This window comes from Heterocephalus glaber, unplaced genomic scaffold (genome assembly GCF_053883595.1).
Source record: "Heterocephalus glaber isolate CG9 unplaced genomic scaffold, H.glaber_assembly_v1.0 deba00000768, whole genome shotgun sequence".
Lineage (NCBI taxonomy): Eukaryota > Metazoa > Chordata > Mammalia > Rodentia > Bathyergidae > Heterocephalus > Heterocephalus glaber.
Window position 1 is genome coordinate 13,515,120 of NW_028258162.1, and position 6,726 is coordinate 13,521,845.

Here is a 6,726-nt window from a genome sequence, read left to right on the forward strand (position 1 = left end):
GGAGCCTGGCATTCGCCTCAGGAGTCCAGGGTTAGCCAGGGCCCCGGGGGTGGGGTCCTTGGGATTGTGCTGAGCCTCCAACCTGAGCCGTGCATCCCTACCACCTTGTTTTGTTTATTTTATGACACGTATTGCTATCTAAAATTATGCAGGGCCACCTGAGCTTTGCTGCCTATGGCGCCTCACAATGGCAGCTTCTGATCCGCTGGTAGGTAAATGACATCTCCAAGAGGGGAGGGTGCGCCTCTCCCTGCCTGTGTTCCTGCAACATTGACCTCACTGAGTCTCGGTTTTACATCCTGTCACTGTCCTGGGGTCAGAACAGAGCAAGGGGCTGGTGGGGCTCCTAACAGGGTGGATCTGCCCAGATAGGTAGGGCCCTAAAAGCCTCTCCTGGATGCCCAGAAATAGTTGCCGTGCAAGAGCCGTGTATTACTAAGTGTGTACTCTTCCGCTCAGAGAGATTCACTGCCCAGGTGGGGCTGATGAAGGCGGAAGCACCTTCCGGGAGCTTCTGGAGGGCTCACATGTTTGCCTCAGGGAGGGCATGGGTTAGGGTATTTCCATCCCTGTTTCTCCTTCTAGTCGTTAGGCCCCAGAATGGTTATTTTCTATATTTATTCTGGAGAGCAGAACGGAAGTGAATGCAACAAATTTCTCTACTTTTCACCCACTGGAAAGAGGTTTGTGATACAATACGTAGAAGAATGAATGTCACATTTGATGCTTTAAAATGCTACAGCTGGAAACACATTGATCTTTTTGATTTAATAATTCAGTAAGTATTTATTGAGCTCCTTCCATTCACTAAACATGAGTCTGAGTATTAGGGACATAGAAGTGACTAAAATAGGCACTTTCTTTTTTTCTTTTTTTTTCATTCAGTTTATGTTTGACTTGGCTTGGCTGAGAGAAGCAGAAGTAGATTCTCTGGATGTTTGCAAGTTGCTGAAAAGGACGGCGAAGAGAAACTTTGTGTGGAGGCCCTGGTGGTGGTGGTGACAGAGACTTTTGAGCAGGGATACAAGCAGAGCGAAGGGAGAAATCACTGCAACCATCTTCCAAAATTGCCTTTCATACCCACGGAAGCAAATGCAAAGCTCCCAAGGCTACAGTGAAGGTGAAAAAAGAGTCAGAAACACTCCAGTGGTGTCAATCCAAGGTTAATTAGAACATTACAAGTATTTTCCCTTAGTCCCTACAAAATAAGAGCGCATCTCTCATCCTCTCCCCCCTCCCACCCTGCCCCGATCGCTTTTTAGGAGAGGAACTGTAAGATCTGCATTGAGGTCATATTCCACAGTAGAACTGATAATGGCAACCGAATAATCTAAGTCTTGCTAATCTCATAGGAGCTGTCAGTACATCACAGATTTATCTGGGGGATTCTACAGCGTTGTGTTTTAGAGAACAACATAAAGTAGAATCGAGGCATGATCCTATCCTTCTTCACAAAACCTAGTAGGGCAATAGAGACAAATTTATTCCCACCATATAGGAAAATTGGAACATAATTATTTATGTTCAAAAAGTATTTATCATATAACAATAAGATTCTATGCAAGAGTTCTATGGAAAATTATTCTCCTTGGAGCAGTTAAAATATGGCTTGCTCTTTTAAGGGGGAAGCTGGAATGTGTGCATGTGCCTTCTCTGTCATCCATCATGAATACCTTTAGATTTTAATTTATAAAGAATATGTAATATATTAGCATACAATAACCTACCTTTCTCCACTCAGAACTGAGGGTATTCCAGGTACCTGCAAATGATTTATTTAGTAATTATATTATGTGCTTGTTTTACTCATCTTTATATTGTCATATCAAAAATTTGGGATCATAAATGTATAGGGAGAAAAGTATTAGTTCAGCTCACACTTTGGAAGATTCCAGTCCATGTCCAGTTGACCCCATTGCTTCTGGGTCCAAAGCAGGGGAGCTCATCATGGCGGAGAGTGGCAGGGGCAGAGGATCGCGTTTCATCATGGCCAGGAAACAATGCAGAGAAAGAGGAAGAGGCTGGCGTTCCATAGTTCCCTTTGGAAACACACCCACAGTGACCCCAAAACGCCTGGGAGATTTCGTCTCTGAAACTTCAGGAGCTTTAGAGCTCGCTTTACCGAGGTGGAGACCAAATCTTAACACGTGGGCCTTTGGGAATGTTTCAGATCCAAGCCACACTTGCATGTGTGCATCAGGGTTGTAGGTGTAGGTGAGTTCATGTGTATAGTTATGCACACACTTGTGTGCCTGTGTGCATATGTGTTGCATCTGTGTGTGTCCATTCATACTGTTCCATCCCAACATCCTGTTCTGTACATCTCTATTCAAAGCTTAGGTCCTACAGGGATGGATCAGCTTTCTTTACCGTGTGTGGCTCGGGATCCTGCAGATGTGGCCACTCACTAATTGTGTGCTGAGAATGACAATTAGGCTGATGACAAATTTGTGTAGTGAGTAGAAAGAGATCACTGAATAGTTTCTGGAATTCTTGCCTAGTTTTAGACAAAGGGAGCTTTGCTTTTTCTTCCTTTTTTTGATTAGTGGGTTGTGTCGTGAAGGCTGCATTAAGATGAACACCCCGTCCTGTGGGGGCCCCTGCTGGACTTGAACCCTTGAGCTCCTGCTACATCTTCCACTGAGCCCTGGCTGCAGCTGGGCACAGAGCACCTAGGAGAGCTGGATGAGTGTGAACTGCAGCACCTGCTCACTTCCCTGCTAGTCTCTGTGCAGGAGTCTGGAAGCATCTCCAAGACTCCTGTCTGCACCATAGGCGCTGTGTTCATGACAGCAGCCCCGAGGTGATGAGGTATAGTTTTCACTCTGCTAAAGGAGGTAGTGGTTCCCTTCAGCTGCTTAAGGCAATTGATGGGAAAAAATGAGGCCGGAAGATCTTCACAGGTCTTCCTGCAAAGAGTAAGGTTAAAAATATTTTTAATACTGTGTAAAAACAGATTACAGGTCTTTGCTGAAATTTACCTATTCAGGAAACAAATTTGAATGTTCCATTAAACTTTCACTTTTGGAGAAAGTTGCTGTATCCACCAGCTTAGGCTTCATATGATTAAAAGTATTACGAGAAAATTGAAAAGAAAAGGAGAGAAAGTGAGTTAGAACAATATAGGTGGTAATGTGAGAGGTTGGGAAAATACAATGAAGAATAAACATGCAGGATCCACTGTTGTACTAGGTCTTCTTGTGGGAAAGCTTTTATTAGAATATATGAAAATTCTGTTTCTACCTATTGAAGTGATCAAGTTGTACGGACACTATGTAAAGATGATAAGTAAACTTTAAAGATTTCTGTTTATATCACTATTTTTTGGAGTTATGGGGCTCACACATGCTAGGAAGACACTGTACCACTGAGCTAGCCTCCAGCCGGGCTTAAAGATATGGACATTAGGTTTGTAAACTGCGGGAGGATCCAGTACTGCTTAGTGCATTAGGAATTGTAGAGCAATTCCAAATGGAGGGGAACCAAGCTTTAGATTTGTAATTTTGCACATATTCTGCATATGTTCCAACACAGGCTTGGGCAGAAGGGACGATAAGCACCCATCCTAGAGCTCAGTTTAAATTGCAAACTGATTTTCAATCTGACAGTAGCACCTGGCAACTCAACCTAATGGCATCTGCCGCTCCACCCACCCATGCCAGGAGCCTCCACTTTGATTCTACATTTCCACATTCATCATAGCCCTCACAGAGGGCATAGGAATTGAAAAAATGTTAAGGGGACAGGAAAATCAGAGCAGTGCAGGGCCAGCCACCCTCCCAAGGAAGAGAAGTGAGAATGCTCTCTGGGAGTCCACACACGCTGTATGAGGGAGGTCATTAACAGGAAATCGAGGAGCTGCATAATGAATATTTCTTCCATGCATAGAACAAAGTAGTAAATTCCAGGGGTATTTTTTTTTGGTACCAGGGATTGAACTCAGGACCTTGCCCTTGTGAAACAGACGTGGTGCCAGTGAGCTAAATCCCTGGCCCAGCAAATTCCACTTCTTAAGTTGAGTAAGAGTTTAATTTATGCTCAAACAAATAGACATGCAAGCTTTTATGAAACATAAATTATTGTGTATGGTTTGGCCTTAAAATAACTCATATCATTTGATACCATTAAAGTCCTACATCCAGAGGTAATGATCCCACGTCATTAGCTTTAAGCTCTCTCACAGGGAAGAGAGTGAGGAAGAAGATAATTCAAAGATAAGACCAAAGATGACCCACAATTTAGAGGTGGGATGATCAGATTGCATATGTGCTTACATCAAGAATATCAAACATGAGCCATACACCCGCCTCTCAGACTGCCAACGCCAGCACACTATTGTGGATATGATACTAACAGCTCAAAAACGTAACATGAACACATGCAACTATTTTTACATTAACTAGTTTAGACACACAGGACAGTGAATGCCTGTAATCTCAGCATTTTAGGAGATAGGAAGGGATCACAAATACAAGTCTGGGCCGGGCACTTTGGTGAGACCCTGTCTCAGAACAAGCTGAGGGCTGAGAATGTAGCTCAGTGCAAAGGTCTTGGGTTCAATCCCTACCACTGTCAAAAGAAGAATAATCAACTAGTTCAATATTTCCCTTCAAGTCAATAAAATATCTGAAAATTCACAAACAAATTTGACTCTGGAATCACTAAATGTAATGAAGCCTTAAGAATTGAATTGTACTGAAGCTTGATGATTCCCATAATAAATAGATTACAATGAAACTCTAGTTGTTGGCTAAGTCCCATTAATTGTTTTTAATTCTCTTTGACTTTTTCCCCTGGTCTTGTTATCCTCTCTGCAGGTCTCTTCTTCAATCCCCTCATTTTCCTGGTCTGCACTTTGCTTAGGTCTTGCTTCCACATATGAACCCTTCCCTAAGTTGTACCAAGAGTACCAAGGGACATATTTTTCTTCTTCTTCTTCAGCTTGAGAGCTTTGGGCATTTTTGTGGATAACTTATGAAGGTCACCGAGGCCAGGTGTGTCCTCCTCAGAGCCAGATCCAATGAAGGTCCTGTGTCTTCCAACTCAATCCGTGGTGTTCTGCAACCAGATTCCTTCAACAGCAGCTTATAGCTTGCGAGTAAACCTTCCCTTCCAGAGCAGTGAAGTGCAGAACATACTCTAGCCCAGCCAGGTGGAGAGTTGCCACCATGGGGCCTCTGAGGAAATCAATAAGAAGACTCTGTAGTCTGCTGTCGTCTTCTGTTACATCAGAATCATCACCAGCAAATACTTACATGGGCTTTGTTCCCTCGGGACACTTCCTGTTCTTAATATCTTTTAGAGACACAAATTTCCCAATGCCTAATTCAATCATATCCAGCGCATGGCAGTCATACGTGCCACCTATTACTAGATTATTGGGCCGGTTCTCATTATGGAATCCAAACATGAGTAGAGAATAATCTGAATCCTTTGAAAAGAACTGCAGTGACGTCTGATCCTCAATGGCCTTGTAATATTTTTCTTTTTATACAGAACTCCATATGGTTTCTCAGTGCATACTCGCCTTTCAGTACTGTGTCACTGTGTCAACTGTGTCACTGTTGCTCTTGCCTTCCCCCTTAGATCAGCATGGCATTTTTAATATTTTTACTAAGCTTCTGTTCTCTCTTGTCAAGGAATCTCTTGGCCCGTTTGGTTTGGGGCTTTATAACTCGGTCCAAGGCATCCATCCCTATGGTAACCTCAGTTTAGCCAATACACAGGCACTGCGTGGATGCATGAGATTCTTAGAAATATTTAAGAGAGAAATGGACAGAAAGAGGATAGAGACTACCTAATGTTTTCTGTTTATTTGCTTGCTTTTGTTTTATTTTTCCTCTGAGTGCTTTCTTGCATGTTTGCAGAATTCCTGTGAGTTTGACCTTAGTGATTTTGGGCCAGGGCAATTGCTCAGGAGGAACCTGCCCCTGCCCCACCGAGGACTGTCCCAGAAGGGGAACACCAGCAGCCACAAGATGTTGGCGAGGGGCTGCGTGTGGCTGTGTTCTTTCTGAGCAGGAACATTATTTGCAGAAGGGCAAGAAACACCCTGCAGAAGGTTTTATAAGGGAAATTTCCAGTTAGCAAGAGCCCATATATACATATCTAGGAGGAATGGCTTGTCAGTTTGGTACTAGGTGATGAAGTGAGTTTTGAGAACTAATGTTAATTTTAGTTTTCCGTTTTGCTGAAGTCAGGATCTCCATTCAATTAAAGCAACATTGATTGACTGTGTCTTGTGCCGATGGGTGAGGGAGGCAGTTAGCTCACCGTAGACACTCAGGACCTGGCCAGGGCAGCATCAAGGCCACTTCACATTATGTGAGAACCTTCAGTATTTATGTTGAACAATAAAAGTGCTTTGGAAAATAATATAATGAAATGCTTTCTCAAATCTCCACATTTCAACATACTTGTTTCATACTTTTTAAAGATGTTAAAGAAAGTTTGGTATCTCCTCTAGAGCCTCGAAATGCCATGTGCCTCCCTTAAGAGAGAACCGAGTCTTGAGTTGCTGGTGTAACCCCGTGTGTAGTTCATGCCACCTTTCTTCATGCGTAATTATAAATTTTTCATAGAGTCATTTTGCCTGTTTGAGCATTTAAGTGTATGGCACTGTACATTCCATTCTTCAAATAATTCTTCATAAACTTGTAGGAAATAGATTCTATGACACAAAAACCGTTTACACTTTTTGTGTGACTCGGGCAGTTGTTTCTCTAT

General features: G+C 42.9%; 1 pseudogene; it reads right to left on the reverse strand.

Moving 5' to 3' along the window:
• Positions 1–4,760: 4,760 nt before the first annotated feature.
• On the reverse strand, positions 4,761–5,693 carry LOC101699402 (ribosome production factor 2 homolog; annotated as a pseudogene).
• Positions 5,694–6,726: the final 1,033 nt, after the last annotated feature.